The following is a 17,699-nucleotide window of genomic DNA, read 5'->3' as shown; positions in this document are numbered from 1 at the left end:
ACAGGTGACCGTAAAAAAACGCTCCCTGATTCTTCATATGATAAATAAACCTGAAAAACATTTCCTGATGCAAATGGGCCAGGTAAGACTACACGGAAGGCAATGCTCTCCGTAGTTTTCCGCGTAGTGTTGCACACCCCTTCACTTCGGTTTGTATCCTGCTTGCAATGGCAGCAGCTTATGTATTATTGATTGCGAAGTTTTGCCATTCCATGACTGCCTTCAAGGGTGAAGGCCTTGCCCAGCGATCTCCAATATCCTTTGTCTTGCACTAGCTGTTTGCAACTTGCACCTCAAAATTTCCTAATTTAATCACCCTAGCTACTATTCTACCGTCCTCGATTGCACTTACCTACTCATGCCATTCACCTTGTGACGCTAATGATCGACCTGTTTTCTACTTTACGCAATAAGTGGCCTGACCAGTTCCATGTTTTTCTTCTAATGTCAACTAGAATACCGGCTATCTACATTTGCTCTATGATTCACACCGCTCTCTTCCTGTCTCTTAACGTTACGCCTAGCATTTTTGTTCCATCGCTGTTTGCGCAGTCCCTAATTGTTCTCAAGCTTCTTTGTTAACCTCCAAGTTTCTGCCCCAAATACTAGCACAGATAGAATGCAATGATTTTACGCTTTTCTTTTTAACGATAGTGGTGAGCTTCTAGTCAGGATTTGGTAATGACTAATGTATGCATTCTAACCCATTTTTATCCTTCTGTAAGTTTTCTGACAATCACAGTACCCTCTGAGTAATTCACCTGGATAATCGTAATCGTGTACAGGTATTAGAGGCTGACAGGCCATCGTGAATTGTGGTTTCCTTACCTGGTTCTGTATATTGACCTTCGACTCGACTCTTACACTTTTTTGCTTAAGGTCCTCAGTCGTTTGCTGCAAGTCATTCCAAGTGTTGCTGAACATGATACTGTCGCCTGGAAACCCTAGGTTGCTCAGATATTCGCAATTGATCCTCCGTCCTAAGCCTTCCCAGTCTAATAGTCAAGTGTATCCAAGATTCTACTTAAAACTATCTTGGTGAATATGGTATACAATACTAAAATTATAGGCTAATGGGCCCATAATTTTTGAATTTTTTACCGTCTCCCCTCTTGTGAGTTATTATAACGTTGGAATTCTTCCAGTTCTTTGGTACACTTGAAGTTATGAGACATTGCGTATAAAGGGCCGCAAGATTTTCAAGCATAATATCTGCTTCATCTTTGATTCAATCGAATGCTATTCCATCTTCTCCTGCTGTTTTCCCCGCAAGAAGTCTTGCAAGATCTTTCTAACTTCAACGCTACATATATAAGGAGCCTGTGTAACCTATCCATCACTTATTCAAATGAAGGTAGCATGACTGTTTTGGGTAATGTGCAGGTCAGTATAGTCCAAATTGCTGACGACATTACCGTGCTTTTCTTTCAGTGCATGCATCTTGCCTTGTCCTACTCCAAGTTTTAATTAGTGATGTCTTTAAACTGAAGAACAAAATTACCAATTCGGTGCTATACTATTTAGATTTTTTCTTTCTTTATTTCTAGATTTATGTCATACAATATTAAAAAGGATTGTAGAACACAGAGCGAAAGGCAAACATTTGCCCGTCTGGACCGTGTCACCAGTACAGCAGCAGTATGGCAAAGCGTCAGGAAGAATTGAACACACTAAGCATAAAACACGTCTCTATATGGTTCGATACCTAATTCACGGAAGAAGAAGCAAAAATGGCAAAAGAAAAGCTCGCCTCACAAGTTAGGTAAGAACTTTAAACTCCAGGAAACATATATGAAACATTTATTGCTCGTATGCTATCACTTGCGTCCGCTTTCTAATTACAAGAATTCGTATATAGTCGTTTGTCATTTTACTTTAAAAACTGCACAATTTATGAGGTGCGATACTATTTGGTTAGGGTTCATATATTTGTAGGTTAGGAAGTTGTACTGTCAATTTCTTATCTCCGTCCGTTCTACAGCGTGGTTTATGTATTAAACTGTTTCTTTCAGTCAAGCAAATCATTTTACTCTGTTACGTGTTTCGAAAAGAACATTAGTTCGCCCAGAATTACGGTGAAATTTCGACAAGTAGCTGATGAGTTTGAAGCAAAAATGTTGTCTTTATTTTAATTTTGCTACAGCGTGCCTTAGCAGTATCAGTAGCAGGCGCGCTGTGAGGTTTCGGAGTGTTTGAAGAGCTCTCAAGTTATACTGTGTTTGTCCTTGTTGCCACTTTTTTTTATTCAGCCTAGCAGTTCATACCAGTAAATGTGACCGATTCGAGGCGTTGCGTATAAATTGTAGGTAGCACACTTCATCCAACTCAGACACGTACGTGTCCTAGGTTCTCCCTTCCTACACTGTAAACAGGTTTGACCCTTTTAGGGAGTTTTGGCCTCGTTGCATAACTTCAGCCCTTAAGGGAGGACAATATCCTCCATTCGAACGGAGTTTTTTTTCACACCCTTGTGTTTGGTGGTGTTAAGGGGAATTATGGGAGTTTTTTAATTCTCCTTTGAACACCAACCCCTGAGTGGTTGCAGGAGTCTATATGGAGAATTATGGGAGGTTTTTAATTCTCCTTTGAACACCAACCCCCGAGTGGTTGCAGGAGTCTATATGGGGAACGTTGGGAGTTTTTCATTCCTCTTTTGAACACCAGAACTATGGAAGTTCTTATGAGGAGCTTTGGGAGCTTTTACAAGTTGACATGGGTATTTTATTTTGCTTCTTATGGGAATTTATAGGAGAAGCGATGGGAGTTCTTACGTACATATTTTCGGAAACGTTTGGCTTCTTAAGGGCGTTTTGAAGGATACCTTTGGGAAATTATTTTACCTCCTTGTAGGAGTGCTTAGGTGTAAACCTGGGAGCAACCGTTCCCATATTTTGGGAGCTCTGCTTAAGGGAGCATTTATGGATAGTTTCGAGAGTTCGATTTTTGCTTTTTATGGGAACATATACGAGAATGCTTGGGAGTGAATTTTTACAGCTTTAGGGAGCTGTTTTACTAAGGGAGTTTTAAACAGATGTTTTGGGAGTGCATTTTAGCTCCTTATTAGGGCTTCTACAGGTAGGTCTGGGAGTTTATTATGCACTTTTTGGGAATTTTACGAGGTTGAAGGGAGTTCTTTTTGTGTGTGTGTTTAGTAGATTGTGTCTGACGAGTGCAAAAACCATGACAAACCATTAAAATGTCTGGAAATTTATTGCAGTTCCAGAGTCAAATGTGCCAGCATGATAGTACAATCAATGACTATTAGCATAATGAAAGTGAAATAATTCAATAAATTGGATACAAACAAGCAAACCAGTTTGACAGGAAATTCAAGCATATTGCAAGCTTCAGTACAGTTGAAAATCCACAAGTGCAGCCAAGACTGAAATTCAGCGGTTCAAAACATCATGAGCTATTGGGCAGTCCTTGCATGCATTAGAACAGGCCACATTTGTTTTTGCATGTAAAAAGCATGCTACAAAAAATGATGCAAAGGAGGCCAGACAGCACCAATGACCTAGAACATAATGAAAGTACCTTTGAATACCTATGCTATTTCTAATAGATATCTACGTACAACTTATTCTCTCATGTAACACACAGCTGCAAAGAAAAAGCAGAAGTGGTACCACCCACTCTGAATCAATTTCCTTAGCGTGCAGCACCTGAAATTCAAGCTTGCCAGCTAGAGAACATGACAAGTTCACAGCAAAATGGGCATAATGTGATAACAGTAGACAAACAGGTGATATCTCAGGCTGAAGTTAATTCAACAAGGGGACTAGTCGTCATCAGGGAAAGAAAATCCAAGCAGACAATTCCAGCTCACACTTACTTGCATACACAGATGTCGCTACATAGGCTTGTGTTGTGATGCCCCATGACCTAAGTCAGCATCAAAGAGGTTCATTAAAGAGTGGCACATATGCAGTGGCACACACCCAGCGTACATACACAAGTTTGTGTCAAAAAAGTTCATTGGAGAGCTTCATCTACCCAGTGGCCCCAAGTGCTCGTAGTAGCCCCAGGGGCACATACTGAATTTCCACAAATATAAGGAGTTTTTTTTTTTCAAAATTTCTGGCGTCAGAAGACGCCTCGCATTATATAACTGACATAGACACAAACAACAAGATCACTCATAGAAATTGGTGCCAGCAACCTGCCAAACTCCCATACTTCTACACACCTTGCTACCCCAACTAAACCCCCATGGTGAGCATTTAAACTTACCTCACCTTCTCTATGCACTCACTCATTTTGCTGGATATCCATGGAGTGGAGAAAAGTGAACTATATAAATACTGCCAAGGAAAACGGTTGTTACCCTAACGAAGAAGTCCACTTCTCAAAAAATTTCTCCACCTGACATAACACTTGTTCGACCTCTGCTGATCACCTTCAGCTGAATATTGCATATCACACAAAGCAGCAATTCAACTATAATTTTTAGTTTTATAATGAAACAAAAATTTCTCAGGATGTGAAAGAAAATATGATACAGGAACCTTTAACAGTATCCATAAGTGTGAAATTTTTACACAGGCAAAGAGGCAAACACTTTGCCACCAGGGCACACATAAGGCGTCATTACATTTTCTCTGCAAAAAGCCTTAACACCCCGACGACAGGTGGTGTTGCATGAAGCCATGCATGCATTTCAAAAAATAGGCATTTTGTATTTTCTTCTTCCGCAAGATCAAGGCAGGCAGGCTGTGATGCTGTGCAAACAGTGGTGGCCTTCAAAAGGGAAGGAATCCACACAAAAAGCCATGGTACTGTTGAGATGGCAGTGCATGATAGGGAGCATTCTGGAAAACCAAACAAAATAGATTATGTACTATTGTATTGCAAACAGACACCGCATGAATATTTAAACATAGCATCACCAATTATTCAACAGTGCTGGGCCATTCAATGCTACCACTCCAAGTGCATCTTGGCCACCTCAGATTTTAGGAAAAATTACAGCCCATTGTACAGTTGCAGACTGGATGAAGTGGAGAGTATGACGAAAGCCCGTCTGGTCGGGATGATGCATATTGAAAGGAAGAGGTCCAGACACCGACCAAAATGTTTAAAATAGTTTTTTACATTTTCAAATTCAAATAAATTAAAATAACTTCAAAAATTCAAATAAGTACTTTAAACCATTTTGGTCAGTGTCCAGACCTCTTCCTTTTAAGTCGCAGAATGCACAAACAGACTACCTTGCGAAAATTTCACATGATGTGAGTATCGTTATCTTGTAAGCTAAGATTGAAACATCACGGCACTGACAAAGCTACAAACAAGTGTTTCTACGAATGACCACAAGGCCTTCCAGAATGTTTCATTATGTGAGATAGACCATTAATGTTTTTTATCTGCAAAGAGTATCTTCTTATTCTGACTTAAGTATAATAGACCTTCGAGCAATTTCTGAAAAGTATTTTCACCCAGCTCGGGTGGTTTATAGGCGCAAATAACCAATTTAGGAACCCCCATTTTGTAGTGAAGAAAGCTTATATTAAAAAAAACCTATAGCTGCAGTGATTAAAAGCTTCTGAAATTTTGAATCAACTCTTTATGTCTGCAGAAGCTCTTTAATTAGGTATTAGGACGCCTTGCAGCACTGACAATGAAAGGAAATCATGACAACATATTACAAAAACTAATAAAATGAATGTGTTGTTGATAATATATGTTGTTGTATTATACACAGATTATACAAAACACCAGCAGTAATGTGCATATCTTCAGAGTGCACACACAGTTCACCAACGTAATAATAAATACAGGTCAACATCATAAAGCAACACATAGGTACTGGCATTTTTCTTTCACATTGGCCTAAAGACCAATCACATGAGCATTCAGCCATCATATAAGCAGCACCTGCTTGCATGAATTCAAGGAACTTTCAGATGTGCAAAATCGTTTAGGAGCTTTTAAGCAATAGGCATGACACTACTATTATGATTAATTTGTTGCCTGTAAGTGGTAAATCAAGTGAACTGCTAGTTGTCCTTCCGGTGAAGGATATTGCAGAAAATGTGAGGACAAAAAGATTATAGTAGCTATTTGGAACTCATGAGTGTTAAGAAGATAATATGCAATGTTACCATGCTGACAGACAGTCAGATAAAAGATGATACAAAGAAAATATTATATATAGATTACACAGATGCAAGCATTCTGCTTCTTTATTGCTGCAAAACTCTGTAGTTATAGAAGTGCTTCATCCCCTGAAAAATATTTTTAGCAATACATTCACTATGGAGTTCTATTGAGGATGCATCAGATTTGCATGCTACAAGTGGTTTGAGCTGTTCACAGACAGACATCTGGCTTGTAAACGCAAGAGCATGACGAAATACTGCAAGTGCTCCAGAAAAATGCTTGCATGGTAAGGGAAATGAAAAAAACAAGAATGTGGATGAAAAGACCAAACTGCCCCAAAGTCTAATTTTAGCAATGTAAGGTTTTATGAAACATAATTACAGTTCTAAGACAAAACAAAATACCAACATGATATGCAGAGAATGGGTGCTGGACATCAAGCAACCTCGCTAAACAATGATTACATACATAAAAACGACACATTCGCAGGAAATTTCACAATACACGACATATAAACTATGTGATTCATGATGCACCCATGTCATACATCATATTGTTCAAGTAACCAACTTCTTTATTCAAGACCCCTGTAGAAGGTTTGTTAATGCAGTTATTGGTTTCTTGGATGGAAAAGACCTAGTATACAAATCTGCACTTCCCTGCCTTATATTTGCAAACTGCATGTGTACAGTCACAGTTTGGCATGTTTTGCAATGTTTTGTGAGATATCCAGATGCTGTTACCACCTACATCTGTGCACAATGCTCCTGCAGCCTGCCATTACCACAAATCCTGGTCTATCCTACATAATACCCCAGTCACACGGGCACTTTCAAAGTCCTTTGAACCAAAGATTCTTTACTTCAAGGGAGAATGTGCACTGTCACACAGGCACAGCAAAGGAGCCCTACTGGAAGGTGGCTTTGAGTCAAAGGAGTGCGCGTTCGTCCTTTGAAACCTCAAGGGAATACTCCCAAGCCTAGAGGGCGTCTGACAGTAGAAAAAATAATCTAAAGATATGGAAGTTCAATTTTTACCTCTTCAGAACAAGCTTATAAGTACTGAATACTGTTACTAAAGTACTAAACACTTTCGGGACACCCGCAATCTCCATCATGAAAGCGCAGGTACAGCAACACCGGCACGGCCTGTCGTCAGCAGCAACCTCGACACAACACGGTTGCCATGTGCGATTTGGTTCTTTGGTTAGTGGCTGCTAGGCATCCCAGTCTCCTTGGCTTTTTTCTGCACATCTTTCCTTGTCACTTTTGTTTTTTAGTTTTTACAGCGTTTACGTGTACCTACCGCTACCTAGCCACAACGAACGAAACAAAGCAGCTGAAGCAAAGGCAACAATGAATAATCGACGCCAATGTGCGGAGTACGAAGCGGTACTCATGGTGGCCATCATTACAATAAATACACCTGTTTGTGATAAAGTAATGCCTTTACTACGTGTGCATTTTGTTTTGATGTTTCTATGTATTAGGAAAAATAAATGTTGCTGAAAAAAATGTGACAAATTTATTATAAGACGCATTGGGCTATATTTTTTTATTACTTTCAAGGTGATGGTAGCGCTAAGGATACATTGCGGTCTCTGTTAAAAGCTTCAACGGAGACTACCTGGAGACCATGTAGCACCGACATATATCCGTTGAACTAATGTCTTTGAAAGCTCAATGCTCCTTAACTTCAAAGGACCTTTGGCATGCTCGTGTGACGGGTGTAACACTTGCTGCTGAAGGCATTAAAGGCACTCAAAGGTGCCTCAAAGACAGGCTGAGCATTCTGCGCAGGTTAGCGTGTCAGCAAGGCCTGAAACACTTGCAGGACATTGTAAAAGATGTCAATACATGGCAAAATACAACAGCACAACATACTCAGAAAATGTAAGGCTAAATTTCCACACTGATATATAAGGGCCTTCCCAGACAAACCGATAAATGCAATAGCACACCTTCTATTGAAATCTCGAATATAAAAATTGATTACTTGAAAAAGATGTACGGTACATGCAAAATAGAATGAGTGATGTATGTTATATGTCACGTATAGTCAAATTTCGCTGCAAATTTGAGCATTTCATGCATGCATATAATCGCACTCATGTACTAAAACAAGTTCATGTGTAGTGCTCATCCTGTGCATTTCATGCGTTTCATCTTATAGTGTAGTAACTATGTTTCCTAATGCCAGTAACCAACTCTCCCAGCTTTCAGCAATAGTATGCAAGATTATTTATTCTTAGGAGTATGATAGCAGGAAGAAACAAGGATAAAGACCTGTCAACAGGACTAGCATCAACTACAAGCTGATTTGGCTCCTGGATGGAAACGAGTATTAGTAATCGTAATCATTATCAATGTTTCAATGAGGGAGTGGGTGAACCCAGAACTTGCACAAATAACTACAGTAGCCACATGGCTGAACATATGAGCCGTGGGTGTTTCCCTATCTTCCAGCACATGAGGTTAGTTGCAGAGCCCCGAGAGAGCTGAGAGGGAAGTGATTGTGGTTTTCCACATTAGCAAATAAAGATCGACATGTGTCGGAAAATAATCACCATCTCTCATCGAAAACATGTAATTGTTTATAGAGCATTTATCCTCAATTCATTACACAGATTGCGTTAGGTGACTAATTTTTTGACTACTGTTCTTAGTGCCCCATACAAGATTAACCTTTTCCATGCCAATTTTATTTTCAGAAAACCACTGAAATTTCTAAAATATTTTTATTAGCTATTCTTTGTGAAGAGTTTTTATTACTGCAATATCAGCAGTTCGTTTAAAATTTTCTGCTGCCTTTTACTAGCTGTTTTCCATGTTTTTAGGTTGCAAACAGACAAGGACGCAGAAACTGTCTACATGAAGCATATTTTTTTAAAGAAAGTCAAGCGTGCTTTTGTTATCCTCCATGAAAAATGTTATTGCAGGAAGAAAGGTGGTTAACCGAGGGCCCCTATTTTTATTATTCATATCATAAGAAGCCAACAAACACTGACACCAAGGACAACATAGGGGAAATTACTTGAGCTTAATAAATGAAATAATGAAACGATAAATTAATGGAAATGAAAGTGGATGAAAAAACAACCTGCCACAGGTGGGGAACGATCCCACAACCTTCGCATTTCGCATGCGATGCTCTACCAATTGAGCACCGCGGCGCCGTTTACCGATCCACTTTCTTGGGTATTTATGTTTCCTTGTAGAACCCTGGGAGTGTTAGCCAGCGTTACCACTCACAGACCTTGGCGGCGGACATGGAACATCCTTTCTGCTGCAGGCGTCACGAGAACGTGATCTTTTTTAGTGAAGGCAACCGGTCAATAAACCCACACATGCTACCTGAAGGCATCAACGTTGCCTGATTCGAGACACTTGTTATGTAATAAATGAGAAGAAAGAGGGTTCACCGAGGGCCCAATTTTTACTAGTAATATCATAAGAAGCCAACAAACACCAAGGACAACATAGGGGAAATTACTTTAGCTTAATAAATGAAATAATGAAATGATAAATTAATCGAAATGAAAGTGGATGAAAAAACAACTTGCCACAGGTGGAGAACGATCCCACAAGTTCACTTTCTTTTTTTGGGGTGGGGGCAAAAACTGAACACATAACTAATCACTGATCTATCATGCAAGTGGTGTTTGCCTATCTCAATAGTCTATATAGACAGAAAACTAGGCTCAGGTGTTTTTATCTCTAAAAGAAAAGACAAGCTTTTATACGGCAACCTATCAACTTGAAGCCCACGTTAGTAGTTCTCTTCTATGGCATCTAGCTGTTGAGCACGAGTCAAATAAAAATTAATGCAAATGTATTAGTGTTCCATGCTTTTAATGCATGGAAAAGGGACACTAAAGGAAATTAATGAGTTAAGTTAGATTAAAAGTTAGCCTTTTGTAATAACAAATTCATCATTTATACCAAGAACAGAGCTTTTATAAGCAAGAAAATTAGAGAACTGGAACATCAAAGGGCACCAACTAATATATTGAATAAATTCTGTAGTTTTATTTGCCAAAACCACAATATGATTATGAGGCATGAAGTACGAGGGATTCAGGAATAATTTTGACCCCCTTGGTTACTCTACTGTGCATACAGTGCAAAACACACATGCATTTTTGCATTTCACATCTATCAAAATGCAGCTGCCACAGCTACAATTTGATTATCCACCATCAGGCTTGGCAGCACAACACCAAACAGCCCAACTCAGAGCCCATGCTTGTCAGCAACCTTCTGCAGTGAGTGCATCACTTGGTGCTCATGAGGCAGTACTTCGAGCTGCTTCAGCTGCCTTAAAGTGTGCGCACTGCTGGCTTTTGCTGTTTTACAGCCCTTAAAGCCCAACTACAACAAAAGTTAGGGCTGCATAAAAAAATGATTCAGACAGTGTAAATACAAAACAGCATTCTAGCAATCTTGATACCGAGACTGAAATGAATGCCACAATTACCAGTAACTGGCAGTGAGGCATGACTCAGATTGCAGGGCACCTTAGTGTGGCCTACGAGATAAGGGACCACCTGCAGCTGCCTGCAGTGATAAAAACCTGAAGGTGATGTGGACTCTCGTCATAGCCACTAACCACCAGGTTCATGTGTCGTCTGCTAATACAGTATTAAAAGAATATCAAAAAGAAAATTAGATACCAGCCCCGCAGCTTTGCCAAGATGACTAGTAGTATTTACTACTAATTTATTACCAACATAGCCAAAGTGAAATTTCATTGCATTTGGAATTTAAGCTTTTGCAGTAGGGGTTTTGAGATGTGATAATCGCAATGCTCCTGTGCTTTGTGACATTACATCACTAGATATTTGACAACGCCGTGGTTCTAAGTGTTTTTACACACATCGATATCTTGATTGTTTTACAACCTAACTCTAATATGACACATGAGAATACGGTAGATAACATTTGAAATGTCTTTAATGGGCACGGAAAAGGACTAACCTTTACACATGAGACACGCATGGTGAAAGCATTGTAAGCAAGGCTCCCACGTGTCTTTAAATAATTTTTCACTTTGGTCGGTGTCAGTTCTGTTTTTTCCCTTGACTCTTCCTAACCGGACAAGACTTCGTCAGACTCAACTTCATTAACCCATTGACAATATGCTGCATATCTTAGGTAAACATTTGATGCTCACCCTAACGCATGTTTCCTGAAGTTACCAACTAAGAGCAAAGAAAGGTTAGCTACTGTATGAACCAGCCTAAATCCATGTTAAGCCCACAATTGCCTAATGTGCCTTGAATAGGCTCTAAAAATGTGTATTAACACAAGGCGCAATAGATTTTGTGCTCACGTTGGCATGTTCATAACAGCTGGCCTCCCTCACTCTCATCATCGGAATCTCAGAATCCCTACTGCGAAAACTTCAGGAGTGGAAAGCAGCAAAGGTAACAGTGCGCAGTTTGAAGCAGCCAGAGGCACTGCCTCATGAGCACAGCAGTTGCACTCACTGAAGAAGGTTAATGACAAATATGGGGCCCCATTCGTGCTGCTGGTTCCGAAGAAGCCATCTAAGCTTTTTTCCCACGCTTGAGTGTAAAAATACAGCTGCTTTTAACAAAAGGCATGCAACACCGTTCATGAATTGTGCCATTGGAATGGTTTACCAAATAACCTCTTACTTCTGGTAAGCTCTACACAAGCCAAATTGGACGCTGCACTGATGAAAGGGCAAGAGAACATTTGCAGAATATAAAAACAAAGTAAGACCAATGTAGGTGAGCATTGTAACACATGCACTTGTCATCCACAACTTGAAATATATTCTTGGCAGAAGTAGAAACATGAATTCACAACTGATATCAGAAGCTCTTTTAATATCAAAGAATGACTGTGTAATTATTCTTTTTTTTTTCTATTTCTCACAAGTATGTGTATGAATGTTTTTTGCTTTCGGTTTACACAGGTTGCTACACCTCGATTTGTTTGACCCTGTTCCCTTTGCAATCTTTCCTCCCTCCTCCTCTTTTATGAACTTCCAGAGAGATTATATGAATAGTTCCTGCTTTCTTAAAAAACATGGCACACACGCGGTGGATGTGGAACATCCTTTCTGCTGCAGACATCACAAGTACGTGATCTTTTTGGGTGAAGGCAACTGGTCAATAAAGCCCCACATGCCAACTGAAGGCATCAATGTTGCCGGAATCGAGACCCTTGTTATGTAATGAACGAGAAGAAAGCAGGTTAACCGAGGGGCCCGATTTTTATTAATCATAAGACGCCAACAAACAAAGGCACCAAGGACAACACAGGGAAAATTAACGGAACTGAAAGTGGATGAAGAAACAACTTCCCGCAGGTGGGGAACGATTCCACATCTACGCATTACGTGTGTGATGCTCTACCGATCGAGCTAACACAGCACCGTCTTCCCATCTATTTTCTGGGGTATTTATGTTACTACTAGAACTAACCCTGGGATTGTTAGCCAGTGCCACCACTCACAAACCTTGGCGATATGTAGAGCATCCTTTCTGTCGCAGGCATCACGAGTATGTGATCTTTTTGGGTGAAGGCAACTGGTCAATAAACCCACACGTAGTACCTGAAGGCACCAATGTTGCCAGATTCGAGACCCTCGTTATGTAATGAACGAGAAGGGGGTTAACCAAGGGGCCCGATTTTTTACTGCTGGTGCAGTACACACTTTCCTGCGTTTAGGGTGATTCCAGCTTCTTGCAGGTGCTGAAGTACTTTGTGCAGTCGTGCATCATGTTCTGTCTTCGTGCGGCCAAACACTATTATGTCGTCTTGCAGACATGCTTGGCCGTCCAGGCCTTCTAGCAGTCTTAGCATTTCCCAGTGGAAAAATTCAGTTGCTGTGGAAATTCTGAAGGACAATCAGAGGAACTTAAAATGGCCAAGTGGCGTCAGGAAAGTGTTGTACCTCTGGGACTCGGGTAACCAGTAACCAATATCCGGCTATAGCATCAAGTTTGCTAAACCAGGCAGCTCCGGTGAGTTTGGCCAGGCAATCATTGATGGAGGGCACTAAGACTCATTCTCACAGAATGTTCTATTTTAACCCTCCAAAGTCACTGCAGATTTGAAGCTCGCCTCCTTTATTTTTAGCCACTACCATAGGTGCATGCCACTCTGTGGTTTCTTCGACTTTTATGATGACACCCAGGCTCTCCGTTCTCTCCAACTCACATTTGGACACTCGGCAACATGGGCAGAGGTACTCGCCCCGAGTACATAATAGCACACCGCTTGGCATCAATCAGGGAGTAGCGATATATTGTAATCGGTCCTGAGAAGGTAGGCCCAGGTCTGTAGCCAGGTAGAGGTAGTGGCATAAAATGTTGGCTGGGTCGCTGACCTTGCCTTTTGACTCCGCTACTTCTAGGAGACTTGGTTGGACATTGAAGGATTTGATTGCGGGGGGACGTCAAAAAGTGCGTCATGCAGCTTGTCTATTACATAAATTTGTTCTTGACACAACCAGCCATTTCAGCACACGGTAGCAGTCTAACCGTTGCTTTTTTTTGGTCCTGCCGGGTCCGAGCAGCTGTTCTTTTGCTTGCTTCAGGTTTCCCGTGACTTGTTCGTCATAGAGGCTTGTTGGCATGGCAGTCACATCTGCACCAGTGTCTACCTTGAAGCCATTGACCATCACATTGATTTTTCATGGCCCAGGATCCTGTTGGTCAGTTAATTGTCCAAGTAAACCTCTTTCAAAACAGCTTGGTATGTGCATTTTGTTCTGCTTTTTGGAAGCGGAAAAGCATATGGCAGCTGTGTTCCTTTTTACTGCAGGCACTGCATGTTTTGCCATTCGCCGTGCACATAGTGTGTGATGGTGAACCATAGGTGTCTTGTTGAGCCATACCACTTGCATGTCAGCGCAGTTTGGTCACGCTGGTTTTTACGAGAATTATTTGACTTTCCTTTGCTCTTCGAGAAGCTGTGCATGGTGTCTACAGCTTCAAGTGATTGTAGCTGTGGCCGTAGGTCCTTTTGCTGCTGTTTGATTGTTGCCGCCATGTTGCGAGCAGCGTTGACAGCGGCTTCCAGAGTAAGCTCAGCATTAAGTTGCAGCTTCTCACTTACCTACGTGACTGTGGGACCGACCACGAGTCTATCACAGATCAGTTCCTCTTTCAGGGCGCTGTACTCAGAGGCTTCAGCGAGCCTGAAGAGTTCGGTGATGAACATATCGGCTGTCTCATGCACGTCTTGCTTCTGGCTGTTGAACTTTGCACACTCGTATATCATGTTCATCCGTGTCAGGAAATTTTTTATGAACAGTTGCATTACTGTGTTGTAGTCGAGTTTCTCAGCATCACAGAGCCTGAGCAAGGCTAGGACGTCTTTGGCTTCACGACCCATGGCATAAATGAGTGTGCTCACCTGCGTCTCGTCGTCGTCTTCAGTCTGGAGATAGCTCTATAGCCCTCCCTTCTCGTGAGCCACTGTTTCTACTCCTCGGGCTGCCGAAAATCAAGTTAATCCGGCAGTTTGACGACGAACGAGTTTAGTGGAGCTGCGTGCTGGGCTGTGGACACTGTAGGTGAAGCCATGGGTAGCAAAGTTTCGTATTCACCGCAGTGCGCTGTGATGTAGACTTCTACTTGCGTGGTGCATTTCTCACAGCGTTGTCGAGTATCCCACCGTTGCCTCCATGTCATGGTCGGGTGACGAGCATACGTGATTGACAAATCCTAAGTGTTAACTGGAACTGTTTACTAGGTTGTGTATGCAAAACAAGCACGGCTACATGCCGGCTCGGCTTACACGGTCTGGTCCGCTCTCCCAGAGGCGTTGTTCCGCATCTTACATGCCCGTGTACATAGCGCCATCTCGTTGCGGTAGCTCGCATGACACAGTGCACCAGTGTAACTCAATGGACAGCAACTTCAAAAAAAGTATATTTCGGAAGGCTGCCCAAGTTTAAACAACTCTCAGTTAACGTTAAGGCGATTTGCCCTCTTATTAACACGCACATTTACGCCACTAGACCATAACCTCATTGCTACATTATAGCACAGTTTTGGTCCGAATTAAAACACTGATATAACACAGCGGAAAAGTTACGAATAAGTGCCATAAATACGAAGAATATTAGAAGGGCATACACTATCATTCTTGCTAACTGCTCATTTGTTGAAATTCTGGCAGTCTTCTGAATTATAATTTTTAAACGTGCTGCCCATTGAGTTATGATAATGCATTGCGGTGAAATTTGATAGATGGCCGCAGAGCCAATTCAACATTTCAGTTTCAACCACAGCTAGTTACCCCTATGCTTTTCTTGGCTTCATTGCCTGCTGGCTTTATATGGTCGTGATTTTAAAAAAATGAAGCCCGTTTTCCTTCTCATTCATTCATGCGAGGGTTTGAAACCTCACAGCTTTGATGCCTTTAGGTAGCATGCATGGGTTTATTAGCCACATGCCTGCTCTCTTCAGTTCAGGTGTTACGCGACACCATCGTGCAAAAAAGATGTTCCACATCTGCCCACCATGGCTCTAAATGGCGCTGGCTAACACTCTCAGGGCATAAATACCATAAATACCCAAGTTAGCACAATTGGTAGTGCATCGCGTGTGTACTGCAAAGGTTGTGGGTTCAGTCACCACCACAGACAAGGTCCTTTCGTCTGCTTTCATGACTTTCTTTCAATATTTTCTACATTTCAATCTCAACCACAGCTAATTACACCAACGCTTTTCTTGGCTTAATTGCCTGCGACCTTTATATAATCAGCAAAAATAAGGTTACAAGAAAATTAAAATAAATAAGTGGAGGACAGGGTCATCGGTGTTCAAAGAAGCACCTTCCTTTTTGTATCGTTAACCAACATGTGCGCCCAATAGGTAACTCCTCTACCTGCACATCGAATGACAATGCAAGAGATGCAGCTGGAACCCACAGTCAAATATATGTACAGCATACCAATGCATCTCTCCTCCGAAGGTAGTGAAGAGCACAGGTGCCTGTAGAGTTGCGTGCCACGGTTCCTCTTGCCAACCCATGGAAAGGAGCATAAGTGATGCTGTAGAGCTTGCTCCTTCAAGCAGTGTTCAGGTATCCATTCATAATCGTGCATGTAGTGTCCAATGTATTGTAGATATCAAGACAGCTTCAGTCCTGCAGCAAATAAAGTGATCAGTTCTAACCAAAATGTTGAGATGTAGACACTTTGGCAGGCGGATGTTAAATGTTGAAGTTTCTGGGATGCCAGTGATAATTTCATTAAACATTATATGGGCCACTCATACAGGGATGGAAGCAGTCAAAGAAGTTTTGGAGCAGCTCTGGGAGGTTGCAAATTTGACACACTGGAGCATGAATTGCCCATTTTCGAGCAGTAAATACATATTTACATGAGTAGCTTGGTAGAGGTCAATGAGTGAAATACAGGTATATGAAGAAAAGGTGTGCCTTATTTTACTTTACAGAGCACTATTTGATTATGGCAGATCAGTTCTGTGGAAGCCTGCAAGGCAAGTAAAATTCATGACAGGAAAAATTTTCACCCACCCTACTTTAGCATGAAGCTACGAAGGAGACCTGTACAGGTTTCTCGGAAACCACCATTAAATTACATACTGGATATGACAACTAACTGTGGCCAAGAAAAAAATTAATGAGTGCTTTCCGTGAACAGCACCCACTCTATGTTGATAGGTTTATGTTTGTGCTACTCAAGTTTTTTTTTTCCATTGTGAACAAGCAATTAATATGTACTTGTAATGAATGTTTATTTCCTTACTTATCGAATATGGTGCCAATGCAAAGGTTGTGGAATACGCCGAGAAATGACCGATAACAGCGTTACAACGACCTAGTTCATGTGTGGTCTTTTTTTTTTCCGACAAAAAAAAAAAAAAAAACAAGCGAATTTTTCTTTAGGAATTCACGTGACAATGCGCTCCGCATCAGTAATATAAGTGGTCTCAGACAGAAACAGTGTCATCAGTGCACTGCATATATTATGAATGTGCAAACCTGGGGCACAGTCTTGTAAAGGTTCGCAAAGCGAACTGTTACCAAGATCGCGCTACTTTGCATTTGGTAGGGACTGTACTTGCACGCCAAAAACTGCTGACATGTCGAGAAAAAACTGCAGCTGCTCTTTCCCAGTGCCCTTATTTGACAAAGGTTTTGTAAAGATTGATGCAATAGTGCGCAGAAGCATTGTCATGGTAAGGGCAGTTTATTTTCACCTTTTATTTATTTCACGGGCTTTCATTCTCGTGCCTTCACAAATCCTAGGCTGTCTTAAATGCTGTTACCGGCCATTTGTAACCATCATACAAAGCTTTTCACTGACATCTCATCGATTAGGTAAATCAAGACACTCATCAGATACAGTGAACACCATTCAAGTAGTGCACTCTGGTAATTTTTCATTCTTGGCAACCTGCAGTTGAGATAGCAGAATATTGCAGAATAAATGTGAAGTGACGTAGTGGTCATTGCATATTTGCGAGTATTTTATATCTGTTTTGACACACTGGTTGGAAAAAAGACATGAACGGGCATGTTAATTGCACTTGAGCTATGGTATACAAGTTTCCCTTGTTGTGCAAGGGCGTCTACATTAGACAG

General features: G+C 41.2%; 1 long non-coding RNA gene across 1 annotated transcript; it reads right to left on the bottom strand.

Annotated features, from left to right (window-relative positions):
* Nucleotides 1–3,191: 3,191 nt before the first annotated feature.
* LOC140218801 (uncharacterized) lies at nt 3,192–16,182 on the bottom strand. The gene is made up of 2 exons (XR_011894990.1): nt 16,041–16,182; nt 3,192–4,811 (listed from the first exon to the last, which is right to left on the bottom strand). It is a non-coding gene; the product is annotated as an uncharacterized lncRNA (long non-coding RNA).
* Nucleotides 16,183–17,699: the final 1,517 nt, after the last annotated feature.

The sequence above is a fragment of the Dermacentor andersoni genome, chromosome 6, assembly GCF_023375885.2.
Source record: "Dermacentor andersoni chromosome 6, qqDerAnde1_hic_scaffold, whole genome shotgun sequence".
Taxonomy (NCBI): Eukaryota; Metazoa; Arthropoda; class Arachnida; order Ixodida; family Ixodidae; genus Dermacentor; species Dermacentor andersoni.
Note: the sequence above shows the minus strand (reverse complement) of the source record. Positions and strands in the feature narration are given on the sequence as shown.